The sequence below is a fragment of the Polistes fuscatus genome, unplaced genomic scaffold, assembly GCF_010416935.1.
Source record: "Polistes fuscatus isolate 324 unplaced genomic scaffold, CU_Pfus_HIC Scaffold3, whole genome shotgun sequence".
Taxonomy (NCBI): domain Eukaryota; kingdom Metazoa; phylum Arthropoda; class Insecta; order Hymenoptera; family Vespidae; genus Polistes; species Polistes fuscatus.
In genome coordinates, this window is record NW_025113107.1 from 11,791,058 (window position 1) to 11,817,115 (window position 26,058).

General features: G+C 31.5%; 1 long non-coding RNA gene across 2 annotated transcripts; it reads right to left on the bottom strand.

Annotated features, from left to right (window-relative positions):
* Positions 1 to 10,210: 10,210 nt before the first annotated feature.
* Positions 10,211 to 25,988, bottom strand: LOC122519489. Of its 2 annotated transcripts, XR_006304300.1 has the most exons (4): positions 25,843 to 25,988; positions 12,235 to 12,381; positions 11,633 to 12,120; positions 10,211 to 11,149 (listed from the first exon to the last, which is right to left on the bottom strand). It is a non-coding gene; the product is annotated as an uncharacterized LOC122519489 (long non-coding RNA). The 2 variants fall into 2 exon arrangements; XR_006304299.1 differs by lacking the exons at positions 10,211 to 11,149; positions 11,633 to 12,120; positions 12,235 to 12,381 and adding an exon at positions 17,804 to 17,866.
* Positions 25,989 to 26,058: the final 70 nt, after the last annotated feature.

The following is a 26,058-nucleotide window of genomic DNA, read 5'->3' on the forward strand; positions in this document are numbered from 1 at the left end:
AATGAACTAAACGTGCACCAAAGATGCAAGGAACAACCACATTTTCAAAAAGAAAGCATTGCACTCAATAATATTTCAAACAATTGCGAATGCACTAGGTAAAAAGAATAAAGATAACCGGAAAAAATTAAAGTAAAAAAAGGGCCAGAAACCCAAATAAATCATCCGAACGAATAAGAACCTATCACAATAAGAATAAACAAAGCAGTAAATAGTTTTCTTAGCGCATAATTAAACATTTAAATAAGAATAAACCTACTTTATAAGTAACCCTCCCAATGTCTACCGGTAACTTAATTGAAATTGGCAATTTATCCCTTGTTAGGGTTCCAGCATTAAATACGCGAATGAGATTATTCCCGGACATCGTCATTACGCGAAGAATCACCGTGTCTTACGTTAAAGCGTGACAATAAAAATCATAGAATAAAGAAATTACAATAACATGTGCTCGTCAATAATTGATTTAAATAATTACAACCAGAAGCTCGTGCCGATAAAGACCTATCATTCTCGGCATGATTGAGCACCGGAGGGACTTTAAATGTTTGTACTCACTCGTTACTAACTGTTACATCGCATATATATGGCATTTTAAAATTAAAAAAACGCATATATGAGACATAAACAGTAGCATTAGAAGTTCTGCGGTGGCTCCAAGACACTTCTACTTCGTAGCAAGTATTGCAGTCTGACAATCAGGAAGTTGCTCGATTTGTAACATAAATCGATATTATAATTCGATATCTGTAACATAAAATACAACAAAATGATAAGTTATCTGCAATATGATTTTACACCATATAAAATGAAATCAAATAAAATGTAAATAAAAATGAATACTTACAATGTATTCCAATGGGATGAAGCTCAATGGCACCATGGTGATGCATCTCGCGTTAATCGAATAACGCGTTATAAGCGAATATAAGAAACTATAAATGAGTTTCTTATCACGACCGAAATTTTATTATACGGCGAAAAACACTGACTCTAATTCGCGTTTGATTTTAATTTAATTTACGCCCGATCACTGAATCTACAACTAATTCAAAGACTGCTTTGCACGCAGTCAATTGAAGCAAACAAATTTGCTCACATTTTGTTTTAATCCCGAAACGCGGAAAATTTTAAATCTTCATTGATGCACCGACTCTAATACGCGAACAGTCTGTACGACTGTTTTTAGATAAAAAAGTAACTTTGATCGAACGAACCCTAATACAATTACTGTTTTATGCGCAGTAAATTTAATATGAAAAATTTCTAATACAATCGCTTAACGCGATCGAGTTTCAATCAACGAACGTACGTGCTTCTAATCCGTGATTTTAATTCTAATTTAACAATGCAACACTCCCGTACATTGCTTCGCGCACGATTGCAATCTGAAACAGAAATGAAAACAATACTATTAATATCATTATTATAATTGAAAACGATTGGAATTTTTATGGAATTAAAAAATACAAAAATATACTCACTTCAAATCTTCATAGACGAATGCACGATCGGTCTCCTACCTTTAGGATGACGATGACAATGCACACACACTGACTCTACATCTGCATTACATGCAGTCAATTAAATTAAACGAATTTCAAAATAAATTTAATTAATAAGACGCGAAAAATGTGTTAACGAACACTACTTCTAGTTCGCGCACTATTGCAACGATGATCTGAAATAGAAATAACATCAAAATTATGAATATCATTGTCGTAGGAAAAAATTATTATAATTATCGTTTAATATAAAAATTTACTTACGTTTATTCTTCATTGATGAATGCAGGATGGGTATCCTACCCTTAGGATGACGATGAATAAGACGTTTAAAACGAAAATAAGAAACTTACGAGTTTCTTAACCGAACAAACGAAACTTTTACATGCGACGAACAACACTGCTTCTACTCCGAGATTTTTCTACATTTCATTTTAACGATAAAACACACGAGTACTTCATTGCCTACGCGCACGATTGCAATGATGTTCTGAAACAGAAAAAGAAAAAACAAAAGAATTAATATCGTCGTCATAATAAAAAGCCATTGAAATTATTATGAAAGTATGTGATAGAAAAATATCTTTACTTACTTTTAGTCTTCAGTGATGATTGCAGGATGGGTATCCTACCCTTACGATGACGTTGAATAGGAAAAAACACTGAGTTTAATTCGTTAATTTAAAAGAAACTTAATTTTACTTTTTAATGTTAAAATTACATGAAAAGAAAACGCGAGTGAACACTGATTTTAATGATCAATAAAACCTGAAAAGCTGAAACATACAAAAGATTATAAAACAAAAAAGAATACAATATTTTCTGTAAATAATTCTTGAATGTAAGGCAGATTTGAAAAGATTTTATCCTAAAGTATCAATTATAAAGAATCAGTATTATACTAAACATTACAAAAATATAATAATCTATGAAAATTAAAATGTACCAAGTTGTTCGAGTATTTTTTGATAGTACTCGCTTTGTATTTTAATATACAAACTCGAGCAATACCAATTGCATAGGACTTACTACTTGTATATAGTTACATACAAAGTATTTAATGTTTATAAAAATTGTTAATCAAAATCTTTAAAGTTGTCTAAAGAAAACAATCACTGTAGCGATAAATTTAATGAAAAATTTACAATTATATCAATTGTTATACTATCCAATGCTATAATGAGCTTTTTAAAAAATTAAATTTATAATGGCGAGGTAAGAAATAAAATTATTGAATAATTGAATACGTCACGCTCGTTAAACGTCTCAACGTGTCGAAAGACGGAAGGAGAATGAGATCTGTTACTGTTTATCCTTGGGAGTGTCGAATGTTCACCTTTTTTTGTTATGATCTCGGCTCGAGAGTATTGATTAGAAAGATACATACAAAGTCATACTCCTTTGTATGCTGAATGTTTTGATTACTATTCTCTCTCTCTCACACACTCTCTTTCTTCCTGTTCCTTTTCTTTTACTCTTTTATTTTCTTTTCACATTCTTTCTATTATACACTTTTCTATTCTTTAAAAAAGGAAGAAAACTTACCTCCATCAATATGAGGAAGATAAAAAAGTAAACACAAATATAAGGTTAGGTATGTGTATTCTTGTCAATGCTTGAAAACCTAAAAAAAAGTAAAAAATATCATCGCATTAGTACAATTTAAAAAAAATCAAATACGAAACGTAATATAAAGACATAATTATGAAAAATAATTCATTAGAGTATCATTAGAAATAGCCATAAGAGTATCGCGAAAATAAGAAACAAAATCGAAAAATATATTATTAAGTAACATAACTGGGATCGGAATCGAGAGATACCGATTTTATTTTCACTGATATCTTTCGAACTTGTTAATATTTCGTTTTTGTAAAACACTCACCTATAATAATCTTGCTTGTTCCTACCGTTTGATGTAGAATAAAAGGCTGTACGTTAAAAAATATCTTTTAATTACTTGAGATTGACGGCACGACGATATATCCGTGCGATCTCCACGACAAAATAGAAAAGAACTGTGATTCGCTGATCATCTTTGGTGTTACATTTCGGACATAAAGTAAGCAATTAGAAATTCGCGTAGACACGAGCATCAATTAATTACCAATTATTTCAATGCACTAATAGACTTTACTTATATTACAGGAAAAATTCTCTTCTATAAGATTATTTTCTTATTTGCCATGCGATAAACTTTTCAATCTACAGTGTCTTTATTCTATTCATTGTTTTTAAAATACCTACAAGGAGCGTGTACACCTAACAGAAAAATAAAATTGATTTTTAATTTATTTATTAAATAAATTATTATTTCGCATGTTTGACTAACGTGGTCATGAAGAAAGACAGGTTATGTACGTGTGACGACAAGCTTGTGTGAGTGTATAGAACGTTAGCAACAATTTGAATTTACAAGTCTAAGCTTTTAAAGCACAGAAAAGTGTGTAATAGAAAGAATGTGAAAAAGAAAATAGAAGAGTGAAAAAAGAAAGGAAGAGAAAGAAAGAGAGTGTGTGAGAGAGAGAGAATAATAATCAAAACATTCGGCATATAAAGGAGTATGACTTTGTATGTATCTTTCTAGGCAATACTCGAGCCGAGATCAAAACAAAAAAAGGTGAACATTCGACACTCCCAAGGATAAACAGTAACAGATCTCATTCTCCTTCCGTCTTTCGACACGTTGAGACGTCTAACGAGCGTGACGTCTTCAATTATTCAATAATTTTATTTCTAATCTTATTATTATAAATTTAACTTTTTAGAAAGCTCATTATAGCATTGGATAGTATAACAATTGATATAATTGTAAATTTTTCATTAAATTTATCGCTTCAGTGATTGTTTTCTTTAGACAACTTTAAAGATTTTGATTAACAATTTTTATAAACATTAAATACTTTGTATGTAACTATATACAAGTAGTAAGTCCTATGCAATTGGTATTGCTCGAGTTTGTATATTAAAATACAAAGCGAGTACTATCAAAAAAATACTCGAACAACTTGGTACATTTTAATTTTCATAGATTATTATATTTTTGTAATGTTTAGTATAATACTGATTCTTTATAATTGATACTTTTAGATAAAATCTTTTCAAATCTGTCTTACATTCAAGAATTATTTACAGAAGATATTGTATTCTTTTTTGTTTTATAATCTTTTGTATGTTTCAGCTTTTCAGGTTTTATTGATCATTAAAATCAGTGTTTACTCGCGTTTTCTTTTCATATAATTTTAATATTCGAAAGTAAAATTAAGTTTTTTTTAAATTAACGAATTAAATTCAGTGTTTGTTCCTATTCAACGTCATCGTAAGGGTAGGATACCCATCCTGCAATCATCACTGAAGACTAAAAGTAAGTAAAGATATTTTTCCATCACATACTGCCATAATAATTTCAATGGCTTTTTATTATGACGACGATATTAATTCTTTTGTTTTTTCTTTTTCTGTTTCAGAACATCATTGCTAACATGCGCGTAGGCAATGAAGTACTCGTGTGTTTTATCGTTAAAATGAAATGTAAAAAAATCTCGGAGTAGAAGCAGTGTTGTTCGTCGCATGTAAAAGTTTCGTTTGTTCGGTTAAGAAACTCGTAAGTTTCTTATTTTCGTTTTAAACGTCTTATTCATCGTCATCCTAAGGGTAGGATACCCATCCTGCATTCATCAATGAAGAATAAACGTAAGTAAATTTTTATATTAAACGATAATTATAATAATTTTTTCCTACGACAATGATATTCATAATTTTGATGTTATTTCTATTTCAGATCATCGTTGCAATAGTGCGCGAACTAGAAGTAGTGTTCGTTAACACATTTTTCGCGTCTTATTAATTAAATTTATTTTGAAATTCGTTTAATTTAATTGACTGCATGTAACGCAGATGTAGAGTCAGTGTGTGTGCATTGTCATCGTCATCCTAAAGGTAGGAGACCGATCGTGCATTCGTCTATGAAGATTTGAAGTGAGTATATTTTTGTATTTTTTAATTCCATAAAAATTCCAATCGTTTTCAATTATAATAATGATATTAATAGTATTGTTTTCATTTCTGTTTCAGATTGCAATCGTGCGCGAAGCAATGTACGGGAGTGTTGCATTGTTAAATTAGAATTAAAATCACGGATTAGAAGCACGTACGTTCGTTGATTGAAACTCGATCGCGTTAAGCGATTGTATTAGAAATTTTTCATATTAAATTTACTGCGCATAAAACAGTAATTGTATTAGGGTTCGTTCGATCAAAGTTACTTTTTTATCTAAAAACAGTGGTACAGACTGTTCGCGTATTAGAGTCAGTGCATCAATGAAGATTTAAAATTTTCCGCGTTTCGGGATTAAAACAAAGTGTGAGCAAATTTGTTTGCTTCAATTGACTGCGTGCAAAGCAGTCTTTGAATTAGTTGTAGATTCAGTGATCGAGCGTAAATTAAATTAAAATCAAACGCGAATTAGAGTCAGTGTTTTTCGCCGTATAATAAAATTTCGGTCGTGATAAGAAACTCATTTATAGTTTCTTATATTCGCTTATAACGCGTTATTCGATTAACGCGAGATGCATCACCATGGTGCCATTGAGCTTCATCCCATTGGAATACATTGTAAGTATTCATTTTTATTTACATTTTATTTGATTTCATTTTATATGGTGTAAAATCATATTGCAGATAACTTATCATTTTGTTGTATTTTATGTTACAGATATCGAATTATAATATCGATTTATGTTACAAATCGAGCAACTTCCTGATTGTCAGACTACAATACTTGCTACGAAGTAGAAGTGTCTTGGAGCCACTGCAGAACTTCTAATGCTACTGTTTAAGTCTCATATATGCGTTTTTTTAATTTTAAAATGCCATATATATGCGATGTAACAGTTAGTAACGAGTGAGTACAAACATTTAAAGTCCCTCCGGTGCTCAATCATGCCGAGAATGATAGGTCTTTATCGGCACGAGCTTCTGGTTGTAATTATTTAAATCAATTATTGACGAGCACATGTTATTGTAATTTCTTAATTCTATGATTTTTATTGTCACGCTTTAACGTAAGACACGGTGATTCTTCGCGTAATGACGATGTCCGGGAATGATCTCATTCGCGTATTTAATGCTCGAACCCTAACAAGGGATAATTTGCCAATTTCAATTAAGTTACCGGTAGACATTGGGAGGGTTACTCATAAAGTATGTGTATTCTTATTTGAATGTTTAATTACACGCTAAGAAAAAAACTCTCTGCGCTTTGTAATCTTTTTCAGATCACGTAGGATTTCTTAATAGTACATATAGGAAAATATAAAGAATAAAATTGTATATAACGAACAAATCAAAATGATATAAAATATATAGATGTATATGTTATGTTGTATTGTTAGACTTTATAGTTTACATAGAATTATAGGGGGTTAACGTTCTGTTACCACTTAACCGTTAGATTGGCTTTGTCTTTCATAATAGATAACTGTCTCTATCGTCTACATTCTACATTGCCAATATAATTTAGTCTCGCGCGATCTCGTTGGACGAATCTTTTATACCGCATAACTATTGTTTTGCATTTCGCGAGAGAATACGTAATCTAATCATTGGAGTTGTTGCAAATGACTTTTTCTGACAAACAAGTTGTTTGACCGTCGTGATAACGAAGTTATATACATATATTCCGAGTCGAGATAAAAATTATATTCAAATGATTATTTTTATTATGTATGTGATCTCTGTCCGTCTGTCTCTCTCCCTCTCTCTCTCTCTTTTTCTCTTTTTTGTTTTTTCCTTCTCTTTCTTGTATTATACCAAATTAATACAACTCGTGTACGAAAGATTTCGAATATCAAATTGTAAATATATAATATTTTCGCGTCGAAATTTTGATAATCAATATCAATAGTTAAATTTTCAAATTTGTTCTTCGTAAAGTAAAATTTTGATTAAAAAAAGTATACATATATATGTATATTATTAATCTAATTGTAAAATAAAATATATAAATCGTAGAATTTATTTTCTCTCCAAGAACAATAAGATAAGATAATAAATTTATTTTCGATAGATCCGCGAGACGAATATAACAGAACAATGTTCTGATTTGACGTCATACTTTACATATGAAGGGCGAACAGAAAAAGATACGCGAAGATAATGAAACTAGAAATGCATTACGTTCTCGCATTCCATATAACCGTCAAGTCCGATTTAACGTTCAAGTTTCTTCGAGGACGATAAGAAAAGGTTTGAGAGTAAACCGGTCGGGTCTGAGGAACTCGTTGAAAGGAAAAGTCTTTTTTTTTTATTTCTTTTTATATCTAAAAGGAAGATTCTTTATCTTTTTCACAGAGAGAGAGAGAGAGAAAGAGAAAGAGACATACACATACACATATATATATATATGCACTTACGTAAATACAAATTAATATATATATTTTCATTTCATATCGATAAAAAAATTTGCTAATGTAAACATAACGTCCGAATTTTGATATAAATAGTTTTTTTTCTGATAAATAGTTTTTTTTTTTTTCGAAGCTTTTTATTAGCCACCATGAAAACTGACCAATGCACAGTCGTTCTGTCGATGTTCTTTTTTGTCGTTAAATATAATAATATCAATGATGATCGTCATGGCTGGTAGAGGAACGATGGTAACAGTGAACGGTGTACAAGTAGGACAGCACTTTCCCTAGATTACTCGTTGCTTCGTACCTTCTCTCTTTCTTTTTCACTTTCGTGTTCATTGTAGTTATCTTTTTCTCTTTCTCTTTCTCCCCTATGTTTCTCTTTGTTCTTATGATTAATCTCGGGACATAGTGAAAACGAGAGTTTAAGGCGTGGTATACATACATATATTATATATATATAAATACATTTAGTTTTTAAATGTACACTATCGAATAAAAATTTGGGTACACTTTTGCTAGTACATGAAATATTTTGAAATGCATTAAATGCAACTAACTTGTGCAATTTTTTCCCGTTTATGAATTGTTTCAACTAATTTTTTTTCAGAACTATTGACCTTGTAAAAGATAGAACCTATAAGTATGTAATAGTAAATGCAATAGGTGTACCGAAACTTTTATTGTCATCTTTCGTTTCTATCATTATTATTTATATTAAATTAATTTATATCAAATATAAAAATAATAAATGAAAATCATTTCGTTATATACATGAGTAGATCGGAAAGTTTTGAGCCCTACATTGAAACAATTTTTCTTCGGTCGAGTTAATTTTTATTTAAAAAAAAAAGAAACGAAATAAGATATTTTTTGTTGAAGCTGAAAACTTTTTAACACACCATAAATAAATACTATACCAATATATTAAATAAGATTCGATGTTTGAAATAATTTCCGGATTCTATTGCTATGAGAGATTCATAAAGTTTAAATACAGCTTTATGTAATCAAGCGTATAACATTCGTGTTGCAAGGTTTCATGAATGAAACGCTTCTACACCATGGACACGACGTCCTCGAAGATGTCGTCGTGTTTCACAGTCACTCTCATAAATAAACTCGATAGAGAGTTTTTAAAAAAATTATCTCTTCTCATTCAGGCATATCGAATAAACAAATTTTCTTCGTTAAATATATCATTTATATTAAATGAGACTCGTATTCAAATCTCGTGAAATAATTATCTTCGATCGTTTCATTTAAATGCATTAAAATAAATGTCATAATCGATTGCTTTCGTATATTTTTTTATTTTTTATTTAAGAGAAACGAATCGATATAATATATCTACCAATAAATTAAATACATTTTTGTGTTTTTTTTTCTTTTAACTTACGTATACATATATCTTTAAAAATATTTTATTAGCAAATGTCATGCTCGATTATTCTCATACCATTTGATTTTTATAAAAACATCGAATACTACTTTTATATCTGCCAACGCACGGAACAATTTTTTGCTCTATTTCGATTGAATTAATTTTTCCAAGACGTATTTTAAAATAATATTATCAACTGAGAAAAAAAAAATTTTTTTTAAATATATTTATTAACAAAATGAAAATCAGCCACATATCGATGGAAAAAAAGATCGTAGGGAATAAAGAGAAAAATATTTTTAACGAAAGGAGTAATGCAGCAAACAGGTCGTTACATTAAACAAGGTTGCGTCAGGGGAACAGGGGAGGAGCGGTGGTTGGAGGGAGAGTAGGGAGGAACGGGGAAGAGATCCAATTAGAGGAAATCTTCGATATAGTATGGGGAGAAATATAAATTGTATGTGGTCTACCAACCACTGTGACGTGATACCAGGCGACGCCCTTAAAACTGGGCTCGGGAGAGACACGAGAAATAAAGAGAGAAAGATAAAAAGAAGAAAAGGAGTGAAAAGGAGCGAGAGAGAGAGATAGAGTGAGGGAGCGGAGGGTGGAGGGTGGGGGTAAAGGGATAAGAGAAGGATCGAGATCGAATGGAGAAAACGAGAAAGAGGAGGTGAAAGAGAGCGAGTACGAGCGAGATAGAAGGAGAGGTACGGAGAAAGGAAAGGCGGGGGGAGGGGAATATAAAAATGAAGGAAAAAGAAAAAGGACACTCTTGGCTTCAAATCAAGGACCAGACGAACCGGTCTACCCCTCTGCGAGATGCGTCTCATTTTTTATCTCGTTTTTTACCACGGTCACCGCCTTTCTTTTTCCTCCTGCTCCTCCCCTCTCTCTCTCTCTCTCTCTCTAACTCTCTTTTCCCTTCGTTCTTCTTTCAAACCCACCGTTTATACACGGCGTGATCCTCACAGGTGTCCAACAAGGGCTGCCCAAAAATGTCCCGAGGAGAGTTTAAATCTCACGACCCCCGCAAGTTCTTTACTTCTACTGTATATAATTATAAAAAGTATATGCTATATATTATTATGTATTAGGTCAGTCCAAAAATTCGTGCGCATTTTTGCGAAATTTTTAAATAGTATAATGCGCACGAACTTTTAACCTGACCTGATAAATATGTATTATATGTACTATATAACTATGTACACTTACGTATACTATTATATATATGTATAACTGTGTTAACGTATAAGCTATAACGTCGTTTGAAAATTTGTGTAATTTTAGGTATTCCTTTCTTTATCTAATTTTGATTTGCAAAAGTAACGGCGAGTCTAACTGGAATTATTTGTCTTATTTTATACATAAAAAATATTTTTCTTAATATTCTGGTATACTATTTTTTTTGTTTGTTTTTTTTTTATTTCTACATGGACCCGATTGACAGCTTCGTTCGAGGTGAGAAAGTTCAAGGTGATTCAGCATATTTATTCAGGATCACCGAACCCTACTCCGCCTTCTCGTTCATCGGCCACGATACATTTTGTAAATATCTTCGCAATGCCAGGGAATGAGAATGAGAATAAGAGAATGGGAATGAGAAGGAAAGAGAGAGAAGGAAATCACACGGCAATAGGGACATTATGAGAAGAATACTTAAAGAGTTGCATTGCTGCACGGCTTCCCGATTCGAATGCAAAGACAGAAAGGTGCTTCGTGGTTGGACTGAAAGCCTTCTTATTTTTCTTATACTTGTTATCTTTCTCCCCCTACCCATCTATGCTTCTCTTCTCTCTCTCTCTCTCTTTCTCTCTCTCTCTAGCTTTTCTTTCTTCCCCTCTTTCACCTAGGAGCATAAAAAAGTTTTATTCGATTATTCGAACGGCAGAGACGCTTCTCGAACGTTCGAATGCGTTCACATCAGACGGGAATAGCATTCATCGAACTCCTCCTTGAATTCAGATTCTAGGAAAAGGATCTTGTTTACGAATTCGCGAGTACAGCGTATGGAACGCTACAAAAATCTAGATACCATGTAATTTACGTAAGTAAGCGTTATAATAAGGATATCAATTTTATACGGACTTAATTTTACATTTATTATATTATATGCACCGCGTTAACTCGTACGAGTTTTCTTTTTTCTTCTTCAGATTTAACCCTCTTATAACCTATTTTAGTTTTTCTATTTTTAATTTTTCTTTTTCCAAGAAAATATTTTAGGTTTCTTTTTTTCCTCGTTTTGGTATTAATTGAATTTTTTCATTTACATCATTTTCATTGATAAGACAATGAAATAAAACTTCTAAAAGACAAGTATAATACTTACATAAGAGTGATTTTTAAATTTTCGATGATCAGTGGGTGAAAATCGTTAACAATTGTTTCTATTCTTATAAGTTTCTTCATTATTTTTCCGATAAATCATAATTTGTTAATAATTAGTAATCGTTCCCCATTCTCATTTTGTACCTTTGACTCATCTACGTATCATACAGTCGCGTTTATTATCAAATAACACGGAAGTTACTTCCTGTCGCTTCTTTGTAACGTTTCCTTCCGTTCCGGGATTATTATTCGAGAAGTCATGAGTACAGCGAAATCGTACGAGGAAAATTCTCTTCTCCCACTCTCTCTTTCTCTTTTGCTTCGTTGTGTCGTGCCTTTTGCTTGCCGATATTTATCCGGCTTATTATAATAACGCGACACGAGCTTATAACACACGATCGTGATTCACGATCGACCACGCTTCCGAAGATGACAAAGTCTTCGTCGTTGTTTTTCGAGATTACCGATCGCAATGACGTAATTGTGTAACTATAATAAAAATGTGATTTTAATTTCAATTTTAAATAATATATTATATTTGAAATGAATAAAACCGTTGATATGTTTTGTAGTTATTTTGTTTAAATACAAAGTATACGTTACCGTTTGTTAACATTTAATTAAGTAGTTATTGTTCCGTTGGTATGATTAATTTATTTATCATCGTGATGAGAAAATTTGTTATTTTTTTTTTCTCTTTTTTAATTCCTCTTCGACAAAACAATTCATCCTTTTTAAAATAATTACTAGCTGAAACGTTAATAATGTAATAAAAAAAATGTGTGACCAATTGGGGAGATTTATTTAAATGAAAAAGAAAAAAAAGATTGATTTCAAATTCAAATTTGGTTTATCTTAGGATAGAAAAACAAAAATGTTTCATAATTGTGCCCATAATTATGAAAGTGGTCTAAGTCAAAATTACAAAAAAAAATGAATTTATTAGTTATTTCACACCGCATTATTTTAAACTAAATTAATTCAATGTAATTTTCACGATATTGTCAAAAATGAACAGTTAGATAGTGTTTGTTATTTCAATATTATATAGAATTCATTAAATGTACAAATGTAATCCTTTAAATATCTCGAAAGAAGAAATATATATGACTTAGACCACTTTCATAATTATGGGCACAATTGTGTTGTCTTTGTCCGTTTATCTCTCTGTCTTTTTCTAATGCACGCATGAAATTCCAAAAGTTTCGTAACTGTTACGTAAACTTTGATCGATTCAAGTCCGTTAAACGATTTTCTCGCAAAAACGGAAAGTCACATTAATGTCTCTGTTGCTTTCTCTCTCCATCTTTCTTGATTGGAAAGATCGACGATCTCTGTTATTCGTCAAAAACGGCATGCACGTCGTCTCGAGTAAGAACGAATCCTTCGAACCTGTCGCACCTGTTATCGCCACTTAATGGACTTTCACTTTGGCTCTTGGTGAGCTTCGCGTCGAGGAATTTACCAATCGAAATGAAACGCGAATCTCGATGCTCACGTACTTCGTATACACGGAGATACAAAAGTTTTTCCGTTTTCGTCAAAATATATTCAATAATAATTATCTCTTCTTTTATCCACATTGGTGAGAAAATAAATCTAAGAAATATCTTTTCTATAACTATAATACTCTTTTCGTTTTTTTTGTTTTTTTCAAATTTATCGTACAAATTCAACACGATAAATGCGAAACGAGAATATAAAAAAAAGAAATATAATATTAGATTAATGTAGAAAAATATAATGTTCCCTTGAGAAAGTTTACGGATAGAAAACGTATCTTTTGTGGAGGGGGGGGGACAATATTTTAGTATTATTTTAGAAATAATTTTAGCGAGGGGTTTTTCGAATGAAATCATTTTGAGTTTCACGAGCACACACACAGATAAATGCGGAGCAGAATTTCGTCGGAAGAAATTCGAGCTTTAAAACCACGCAACCCTTGAACCACGGGAGAAAGAAGAATGATTTGGAAGGAGAGAAAGAGAGAGAAAAAAAAACATATGACGGAGTTTGCGTACTATAGAGAGATGCTATAAGAGAGGGTCGTGCGATCGTATATACTCTTATCGTTCATGGTACCAACGCCGTAGCAATTTATTCCAATTTAAGAGCCCGTATTTTAGCAACACGCGACCAGTTCGTCCGGTAATAATAAGAAAGAAAGGAACCATCGTGGATGAATAAAGTCGAGTAAGGGCTGACAAGGGCTGGGAAAGGAAGAAATTTCTAAATCCTATTGACCAGAAGTCGTGTGCTCGTTTATTTTCGTCGTTTGTATGCACGTATACTATATGCGTGTATTAATGTATTAATGTATATGTATGTTTTTGTGCATCAAGATGCGGGCTATAATGATATAATAATACTAATAGATTTTTACACTTCTCTGAAAGTTCTCCACGTCGTGATATTAATGTTGTTTTCTACATATTTTTCTTATTACCGTGTTATTATCATTGAAGAATTAATCAAAACGATAAGTGAAATGAATAAGCGATTTGTAGTTGAGTAGTTGTGCATCAATGATTCTGTTTTGTAATAAACTGATGCAATGATTTATATGTCCAGGGCATTGATGGCCAATCCATGACCCACGGGTCATTCTATTATCCGCAGAGAAAGTTCGAGTAAATCACTGACTTTACAAATAGTTTTATTCGACTTTTGTAAATTATATTTCGAATAATTGAAATTTCAAATCTTAAATAGTCCTATACTGATCTATGGTGCAGTTCATCGATGATTCTCGATCTATCTACGGATAAAATATTTCCATAATTTTAAAATGTATTTATAGAACAATTAGTCAACGATTCTCGACAGATTCACTACAGAATAGTTATAGTCAATAGTCCTCACAATGTGATACAGTTTGTCAATAATTTTAAGGGTTGCATCTATGTAATAATTTATCAATGATTCATAACGCGTCTTCGCAGTATTACGTCAATGATTTTGTTTCGTTAATAATTTATTTGTTAATTATTTTCTTTTATTTTTTCTCGATATAAATAATAATTAGGCAATATTTTAAATGTATGATCGGTATATTTATAGAAGGGCATGAATGTTGCATCAAGATTACATATATTATATTTTATTATAATTTATGGCAGTTTCTGTATTAAACGTTATAATACTAACCGCTTGTATTACATATTAATACTTTATTATACGTGCTGACCATTTATTTATTTTAACTAACCAGACACGTTTAAAAAATACTGACCCAATAAATAGCGCAGCTTTTTTTTTTACTTTTCTATAAAACGATCCTGGATATTATTACACGGATCGATGAAAATCGACTTTCAAGGACTTTTAAATACCGGATCGAATAAACGGACAAGGTGGAAGAAGACGAGGTTTGGTAAAGCGAAAACTGTGGTAGCGAACTCGTTCGCGGTTCTCCCTGCTCGAAAATGTCCGCGATGTAACGAAAGCGAAATAAAGGAGCAGAAAAAAAAGCCGCGGAACGTGGCGATGCGGTGAGCTCTCCGAGTAGGAAGAAAAAAGGAAAGAAAGAAAGAAAGAAAGAAGAAGAAGAAAAGAGTAAGAAAAAGTATAAGAAGAACAAGAAGAAGTAAGAGTCGTAAAACGGGTTCTCTTCTGGCCCTCAGGGGTCGTCCCTCCCTCGGTTTCATCTTTTTTCGTTGGGTCTATCTTTTTTATTTATTTTTTCCCTCCTCCTCCTCCTCCTCCTCCTCCTCCTCCTCGTCCTCGTCCTCGTCCTCCTCCTCCTTCTTCTTCTTTTTGTAATTTTTTCTCCTTCTTCTTCTTCTTCTTATTCTTTGTCGACCATTCGTGTTAAAAGCCGAAAATAATGGAAATTTCTTACAATTTTTTTATTTTTCTTATCTTACTTTTTTTCTTTTAACTTCATTTCGCTTGATTGATCGAGCGGTTTAATTTCTTTTACTTTTCTTTTTTTTTTCTTATTTGCGTGTTCAGCATTTTGATTAATTTAATAGTAATCTTTTGATAATATTAATGGTCAGTAAATTTTCTCTTTTTATTTTGTTGTTTTTTTTACATTAAGATTTGTTTCATTTTCAATAATAACAAAATGAAATGTATTTATTAACAATATAAAATAAGCCGCGGATTTTCAAATTACCTTCGTATTTTATCGCGTGTTCTCTCTCTGTTATATTTATTTACACGTTCTCTCTCGAACTATTATATTTTTATTTTATTTTTTTCTCATTCCATGCTTATCGAACGAAAGAAAATCTGTATTCATTTTAACGAGAGATCGTCAGATAGCCAACTTGTAAGCGTATGTGGAATTAAACCCAACAATTTAAACTTTTAATAGGATCGTTCCCAATCGTTTGACACTCCAGTTATCCTTGAACACTTGGACAATTTTTCATCAGCCCCCTACCGTTTTAAATGTTTCGAACAAATTCGTTACTACTACTTGGTTTTATCGTTCAATGAAAATCTCGAGTTAATTTTCAAAATCTATCTATCGATTTAACATTAAAAAACATTTCTATTCATTCGATCTATATATTTGTAAACGTTTTTATTATAAAATTGCAAGTCTAACTATCAACCTAAACAAAATCTTGCAGAAATCTAATCAATTTTTCAAATCACCTTTGAACTTTCAATCTTAATAGATTCAACCTCTGAACTTTTAATCCATCTAATAGAATGTATCAATGAAAATAGAGTAAAATATTAAATACCCCGACCGTTTATATTACATATTGATATTTAATTATAAATAATGATCATTTATTTGAAATGCTGATCAAAAATGTTGAAAAATATTGATCCGATAAATATAGTAGTCACTACGTAAATGAACATTCTTAGTAGTATTGTATCATAATACACACGATATATCCTTTAAACTCGAGATGCTTGCGCGCGCGAGTCTTAAATTGAGGATGGAAAGTGAGCCGTGTAACTGCTACCACACATAACATGTATCTATCTATGAAACATACATAAATACATGTATATATGTACTAAGTTCGTAGGATAAAACGTGCTCGCGAGATATCACGCACGACCGGTCGTGCTTTTGCCTAGAATTCCGGTTTCCGGCACGTGGTGGTTTAAGGAAACGATGTATTTATACCAAACTCGCTCGTGCACACCGCCGAGTAATTGTTACGTGGTTTCACCTAGAAACCGTTCCTTTCTCGATGACTTACGAGATCGCACGTTGAACGTTTGCGTTTAGAAACTTTCCTTCGAAAGGGAAAATTGTTCAATCAAGTACAATTTCAATCTCATTAAAATTGTTTGTTTTTTTTCTCTCTTTTTCTTTTTCATCGGTATTATTTTTCGATCAGAGTTATTATTTTATTTATTAATGAATTTTATTAAATGAAATTTTCTACTCGTATTCGCGTTGAAATGTTTGTGTAGATAGATTTTTTATATGCGTATCAAATATATTGATAAATATTATTTATAAAACATAATCGAAGAGAGACGTTCACTTCTATACTTACCTATCTACTTTACTTTTTAAATTTACTTTACCGATATGTTATAGATTAAAAAGGAGAGAAAGAGTAGTTAACTGTCGGTAACTGGTTATACGGTCCAAAATTTGTATTTACAAAATTCATAAGAACAACAAAGAAACGTCAATTCCCGACTCCAGGTATAGTTGAGAAAAATATACATTAATTAACGATAGTTCTATAGTGTTCGCGATTAAATTTATGAATTATTATAAAATATTATCTCTCGTGTAACATTAACCAAGAGACTTTATGCAAAATTCTATTCGTAAACATGTTTATGTATTTTTTTTTTTAACAACGTATTAAACTTCGGATGATTAACATCAATTAGTACTTTTGAACGTGTTTATAAGTATCGTAGTTTGGTCGAAGACGACGAAGATGAAGGAAGATGAGGAAGAGGTAGAAGAAGAAAAAGAAGAAGAAGAAGAAGTAGAAGTAGAAGAAGAAGAAGAAGAAGAAGAAAAAGAAGAAGAAGTAGAAGTAGAAGAAGAAGAAGAAGAAGAAGAGTCCTCCTAAGAGAGTATTTATCGCGTCGAGCGAGCTCATCGGAGCGAGTTTACGGCCTTTGACCCCTTCGTGCAACTCATCCCAGCAAAAGCCGTCATGGCCGCCGGTTCTTCTTCATTTTCTTCTTCTTCTTCTTCTTCATCGTCTTCTTCTTCTTCTTCGTCTTCTTCTTCTTCTTCTTCTTCTTCTTCGTCTTCTTTTCCACGGAAGGCTTCTCTTTGTGATGCACGCTGAAAAGCCATACGCCGTGGTATTTCAATCTTGTCGGTCAAACCATGTATGTAGAATGTATATGTGTATACACGAACGATGATTATGATGATGATGATGATGGTGACAATGCAACGAACGATCGTAAACTATCACGAGTCTTTCCATTTTCTTCGAGTATTTTTTTTTCTTCTTAATAACCGTTTAAATGAAGTTTCGTTTATAGATATACATAAAATACATATATATATAGTGTTTCAAAGATTCAAAGACGTATTGATGAGATATATTAATTGATATTGTATGCACATATATTATATTTGTTCGAGTATATAAATGTATGTGTATTTATTAAATCTATTAGAACGTTTTTTACGATGTTATTTTAAGTAATAAACAATAACACGTTGGCCTAGCCTTCGGATAAATCAAATTCGTAGATTAAAAATAGAATAAATGCATGAAAAACAAGCACGCGGCTGCAGCGAAACTTCTTCTATGGTTTTTACGTTGGTATATAATTTTTTGTGGATTATTAAATTATTATACGTTTTTATATTTCATTTTTTTTTTCTATATAAAAAATCAACCTCCGTGCTTTTCTTTTTACGGTCATTTCATAAAATAGTTGGTCGTTATCGTTGACTGGAAAAATTGAAAAATTTTTAAACGAATTCGCGTAAAAAAAAAAATTGTTTAATGCGATATTGAGAAAGGTTGGGAAAAAATGTTAAGCAAAATTAGAAAAAAATGTTGATCGACGCGAAGCGAATCGTATTCGTCGTGTTTTATTGGCTCTATCCGATTGAATATATCTGTTATTATAGGTGAATTGTGTAATTGCTCGACGTTGGCCGACTGCGGTGAACACAACGAGGCGCTTGTCATTAAGTATCAGCGTCAACTCTTTAACCACTTGAGAGCATCACGTTTAAAGCGAATCGACCAATCGTAGAGTTTAAATATATGATCGTCCTAGCATAACGTCTTCTAAGTATACTTTGACCGATTCTACTGAGCGTGACTTGACGAACGTTTCTCGTCATCGTTATCGTCTTCGCATCGTCGTCAAAAACGTAAGATAGAAAAAAAAGAAAATCTTTGCGATATATCGCATAAAGGAAAATATTTTATTATTATCTATATCTGTATAATATATATATATGTGCGAGATTTATTATTGATATTATTTTTCCTCCTTTTTAATTTTTTTTTTTTACGTATTATATTTAATTAACATACACCAAGAATCGTATTGTCTTTCTGGAAATATTCCTGCCGATTGTTTTTTAGATCTTCGCCTTGAAATATTAAATGGAAATTATTCATTCATATTAAAAAGTAATAAAAATAGAGAATTTTATGAATACCCGCGGCGATTAAATATTAAATTTCATTTGGTTAATATTTTCGATGAATATTTTGTTAGGTATAAATAATTATTTGTCAGTATTAAGTAAATAAATAATTGGTGGGTATTTTTTAAATGGTTTTTTTGGGATTACATATTAACATTTTATTATCAACACTGATCATAAATATTTAAAATGTTGCACTTTTTGTATTAATTATCCTATTATACGTATATATTAATACACTTTAAGTTTATACGTATTTAAAATGCAGCACGACGAACTCTCCAGACAAATTTACGATACATATACACACATACATGTATATATATATATATATATTAGTCATTACTTCGACAATAAATGTTATCAGTTATAACAGAGATTCGTTTACCGGAGTGAAATAACATAAGTAGATAAGAAGTTTATAGAATGATAAGAAGACAAGTTACATAGAGATACATACGAGAAGGGTTAGAATCGTTTCGTAAGAAATCCGAGATCGAAAAATGCTTATTATATCTTTTTTCTCTCAATCTTATTGATTTCATTCGACAGTATCATCCTCTTAGTATTTATCTTTTATTAAATATATATATATATATAATTAATACGTATATATTTAACGTTTTCAACAGAAACTTTCCGAAATTAATCCTTATTTATTGGATAGATTATCGAGAATCGATTTAGAAAACAAAATTTTAAAAACATAACAAAAAATTTGTAAATCAGACTCGAATGTTAATCTTCATTCGATTATCTTTCCCAATGATGTCTCATTTATTACAGATTTTTTGTCCACCTTCTTTCCTTTTCTTTTTTTTTTCTTTTTTTTTTTTTTTTAATCTATGACTCCGGATAGAGAGACTCCTTTAGGTTACGTTAGTTCATGCAAATAAATGGCCAGTAAATTACGACAGCTGTTTAGCAATTGACGGTGTATTTTGAAAGGCTGCGTTGAAGCTAGTAGATGCTTTCATCAAATTCAATTTCCTCCTCCTCCTCTTCCTCTTCCTCCACTTCTTTTATCTTCTTTCTTCGATGACGACGATATCGATAATTATATATTTACGTTTTTCGCTCCAACCATCGAGAGACTCGAACGTCATCTCTCAAGGAGAAAGCGAGAAACGAAGCGAAGGAAACTTTCGCCTTCGACCTATCGTCTTATTACGAGACGATTCTTCTGTCTTACATTAAACATGAATTTATTTAACTATCGGAAAATTTTCTATAGACCACAAATCGTTCGAGAATTTGATTTGTCTCTTTTTCTTTGACGCAGTATAGCTAGAGTCACTCCTAGCGACGCCATGTTGGAAAAACGCTGAGAGGGTGGGGCAAATTCGCGCCGCCATTTTGAAATTGTCAATAATTTATTAACTAAAGAAATAAGACGGAACTACGGGGCTTACTTTTTAAGTATTATCTTTATTTTTTGTTCTTTTGTTTCTTTTTTTTTGTTTCTTTTTCTTTAAAATTCTGACGTAGACATTTTATGGGGGTGGATTTATTCAATCAGATGATTAATAAAAAGAAATACGGGGAAATGAGAGGAAAATGAATAAGTGAAATCGAAAAAAGGGAAAGTGACAAAGCTATAAAATTATAGAAAGAGATAAGCAATGGAATGACAGGCATGATAGTATGTCGTCGATGATGCTCTTTCGACTATATAATTTATCTTTCGATACGCGAGACATTCGACCGAATGCTTTTCTCTTTCTTTACGTTCCTCCAATTACTCTTTCATAAACCTCTTATTAATATATCTTACCGTTAATTCATAATTTCGATGAATTTATTTTATTTATTGGAAAGAAAACAAACGTATATAAACAACAACAAAGACACGTATTTTTTTTAAAATCCTGCGTGAGAGAAAAAAATACATTTTCTTTCTTATAATAAAATGGGGAATAACATTCCATGGTTTTCAAAAAACAAAATAGAAACAAACTGCACAAGATGAATGTAATAATTTTTCGATACGTTAAATTTTGTTGAAATCATTCGATTAAAACGCGTTTTAATATTTAAATCGTGGAAAATATTATACAAAAAAACATTTCTCGTTAAATGTATTCTCAATAAATATTCTTATCATTGACGTATTGTGAATCTAATTAAACGAAAGATTAAAAATGTTCGTAATATCTTTCACTATATACATAAGAAAACGATCGATCGAGTGTACTACCGTATGTTTATCGCACAGACTGTACAAGAGTGCACTCGTTCAAAAGCTACACACACACACATATATATATATACATATATATACTATCAATGCACACATTGGCACTAGTTAGTACCGCGTTTGCATGTGAGAATTCATTTGTGATTCAATACACACGTATTATACACTAATGTACGCACACACGCACACTTAGACGAAAATAAAATAGTGCGCGTTCGCGAGAGAGCTTTACTGAAGAGGCGGAGTGCACTCGTGAACGTGCAAGGGCTCACCTTAAAAGGGAAATTAAGTGCAAATAGCTAAGGATTCGCATCGAATTCTTTATTCAAATCTTCTCAAAATAGTCACGGTATTTCTATTTGTTTTTCTTCTTTTGTTTTTTTTTGTTTTTTTTTAAGAAAAATATAATTATGATTGCTACGTATATTAAATCAGTATTTTGAATAAATATATTATAATAAATAAACGATTAGTATTTATAATAAAATATCGATATATAATCGTGAACTTTCATTTTTCAAAATTTCTCGTCGTATAATCGGGATTATTTTTAGGCTTGAATTTAAATATTTAGTCGAGAAAAAGAAAAAAACGGGATATTAAATTAATATTGAAATGAAATAAACAAGAGTGATTATATTTAAAGTTGAATTGAATCGTTTGACAAAAAAAAATAAAAAAAAGACAAAATGTATAATATCTATGAATCATTCGATAGAGAAAATAAATGTTAACAGGTGATTTAAAATTGAATCAAAATTATGTAGTATAATATCAGCTGCCACATGCTAATTTTTTGACTTTCCTGAATTCCAATACGTCGTCGTCGTCGTCGTCGTCGTTGTTGTTTTTGTCTTTGTCGTAGTAATGTAATTCATCGTAGTGAACGCATCGTGAACACGAGTATCGTACTCGAACAGTCAGCAGCTGAGCAGAAAAGTGAAATGGGCGAAGAAAAGGACAACGCGTGCTCCTTCACGATTTCTCGAATTATATACAACTTACATATATACGTACATACATACATACGTGTATATATATACACATATAAATTACTTATATACGAACGTTTGCGAAGAGATGTCGAACAAGCAGAGAGGTCGAGTTTCTCGAAGTCTAAATGACATACTTTTTTCCAATACGATCCCGACGATACTTCGATCGATGATGTTCTCAAATTTAATAAGATTGCGATACCACGACTTTCTCGTGAGCCATGATTGAAAAATTTGTATAATCAAACTCGTTTTTATTTGAACGCTATTACTATTCGATCCGTTAAGTACTCCAGTACCCATTAACATGCTCGGCTAAATGAAAATATACTTGAACACGTTTTACTAGAATATTGTGAATATTAACCATGTTTCAGATAGTTTGAGATATTTTTAAACAATGACATCTCGTTTATTAAACATCCAATCATTTTCTACAACACGTAATTGATACAGGTATCCAGTAAAATTTTCTAACATAAATGAAAAATATTTCAACATATTTTATTCGAATATCGTAACAATGTTTCGGATATTTTTGATTTGTAAAACAATGTTAAAGTATTTGATTCATCGAACAACCAATAATATTCTATTTTAATTATTCGAGTATCCAATAGTGTTTTTCGAATTTCAAATATTTATTTTCTTATTTTACAATCGACGAGAGTCAAATAAAGAAAATGTATGTATTCGATCGGATAGAATGAAATAAACAATCATTATTTCGATAGAATATCTCGTAAGACATACGAGATGATCCTTTAGCTAAGGGTAAACGTATGTATGAAAGGGACTTTAGGTATTCAAGAAGGCACACGGTTCGTAGGAAGTCTGCTACGTGACGCTGATGTCAACTTCGGGTAAAAGAGGCAAGAAATTATGACAGTAAAAAAAGAGAAGAGAAGAGAAGAGAAGAGAAGAGGTATGGGATAAAAGAAAAGAGAGATAAAAGATTGAGAGAAAAGAAAAGGGAATGATATGAGTCTGTAGAAAAAGATGGTGGGAAGGGTGAGGGGGTGGGGTGGGAGGGTTAGGAGACGTCTCGTCTCTGGCATATGTAATGTCCATTGTTGTTACATGTGTTCACGACTTGTCTTTATGGCTATAAGGTGCTATAAGAAAGAAAGAGAGAGAAATATAGAAGAGAACATATGACGGAATTTTGGTTATGTCCGACAAAACCGTACCCCCGGACTCTTTGTTGATTTTAAGAATGAAAGAGAAGGAGGAAGAAAAAAAATGTGGACATTAGGAATGGTTCAGGTTTCTACTTAAAATTCGAAACAATCACTTAGAAAGGGGAAGGAAATTAATCGATAGGAAAATTATTCTAGGAACTCGTTAATATATATTGTTATTATTGGATGATTATTTTATTATAATAAATATATTTACTTACGTGGGTTTATATATTTTCATGATAAATGATGCATGACGTTTTATCGAGAAAACAAATCTCGTTCAGACTAAAATTATCTAATTTCTAATTACAGAATAATATTATGTCACTTATCGCGTGTTACGTGTGCGGATGGAAGATTTCGCGTTTCCATCAAGGCCAACTTTGTTGTTGTTTCTTTTTCTTTTTTGTGGTCTCCTTTAAATCGAAACCTTAACTCTTTATAATGGCAACGTATACCATATAAAAAAAAAAAAAGAAAATAAAAAAAAAGACGAAACAAAAAGAAAGAAATATAAGCGACTTTCGTCCAAAACAATTTTTTACTCGGAACACGGAGAAAAAGAAAGAGAAAATGAAGTTTCTAAAAAGAGAAGGGTTAAGTCTCGAGTTTAGTATAATGAAAGTTTGTCGCAAGGACAAAAACTGGCGGCCAGATGGGTGAAACGAACGGCGGTGGTGATAAGAGGAAAAATAAATAAATTAAAGGGAAGAGCGTCTGTTCGATCAACGCATATATGAAGGAAAGAGAGAGAGAAAAAAAGAAAGAAAGAGTAAAAGTCAGATAGAGAGAGAGAGAGAGAGAGAGAGAGAAACGAACTCTGAACTCAAACATATCTCTCTCTCTCTCTTTCTTTCTATAATAGTAAGATCGTTCTGCTTTATGAGCCAGACTGTACGTAAATTTGTATCAATTGCCAGTACAGCTGCTTCAATTTATTGTGGGATTAGAAACAATGAGTGGGGTCAAATAGTCCCTTCTCGTAATAATGTTGGAACCCTGGTTGGCGTCGTTCAAATGACGTCATTCTTACGATCAAAATCATTGAACGTCTATTCGATTTTTCTTTTAAAATAGAGTACAAGTACCATTTTCTTCTTATTTTCATCAAAAACGTGTGTTGTTAATTATAACGATTAAAGGAAAAAAGAAAAAAAAAACAACAAAACAAAATAAAATGTAATTATTTGTATTCTGACGCGATCGTTTCAATGTCAGGATGGAACGTTTTATTATATTTTGATTGTTGTTCTCTCTTTCCTTCTTTTACAATATATACACTATTATTTTATTTTTATAAAAGACGACAGATGGAAATTAATATCGACGAGAATGAAAATGAAAAAGGAAAATTATCCTTAAAGCGACAGAATTTTCTTCAAAATCTGAGAGATGTAACATATTTTATAATATTTGATTAGAATATATTTCTCTCTCTCTCTCTCTCTTTTTTTTTGAACGTTTTCTTTCCTTTTCTTACATTAGAATAATCTCTCCCAGCCAGCAGCCCGTTATCTAGCTGACATTTACACAGCTCCACCGAGCATGCAATCGTTCGTTCGTTGCGTTCTTTCAAGGAAAACAAACGCGATAACGGTAACGTGAGTGCACACAGATTCATGATCTTTTTTTAGAATACAACACTTTTTTTCTGCCTATCGAAACTTCTATAAATATGTTGAAGGAAAGAAAAGAAAAAAGAGAAGGAAAAAATGAAAATTGAAATCGCCAATTTTGAAACTCGTCACAATGTCCGAATATCGAATGCGTTGATTCAATGCCACCCACGTACGTATTTATGTACGAGTTTATTTATTTGCCAAATCTCGATTGAGCATAATTATATTAAGTAAATATATTTGAAATATAAAAAGTTAAATATCGATGAAGTGCATTGATAATAAAATTGAAGACAACAAAAATTTCTATAGAGTGTACGTATATGACATAAATAAAACTATTATATATATATATATATATTTGCTATTAATAAAATACTCGACGAGAAATGAGTTTCAAGACATTTTTCTTCTATTTTTACTGATACTGGTAACTACTTTTATATCGATTACTGGTTATTTATATTATAAAATAAATCTAACGCAATAAATGTTAGCAATTTTTTGACCTAGTAGATTATCATCATTATCAACACACACACACACACACACATATATACACTTACACGCAAACATATAAGGTTATACGCGTTTTAAAGTCTATCTTAGCGAATTTCTAAATAGGTAAGTAAGTATAACTTACTTATTGTTATCTCGACAAGTCTCTTAGATAAATATGGATTGACGCAGACGTTGCAGTGATAACGGAGTATGATTTTTCTGTCGAGTCAGTTAAAGTTATCAGTGGAGGCTGAAGAGGTCGTGCCACCGGCTGTTGCTGCTGCTACGTAAACGTTCTAGTTTCTTTTCTCTATCTTTATTTCTTACTTTCTATCTCTCTCTCTCTCTCTCTCTCTCT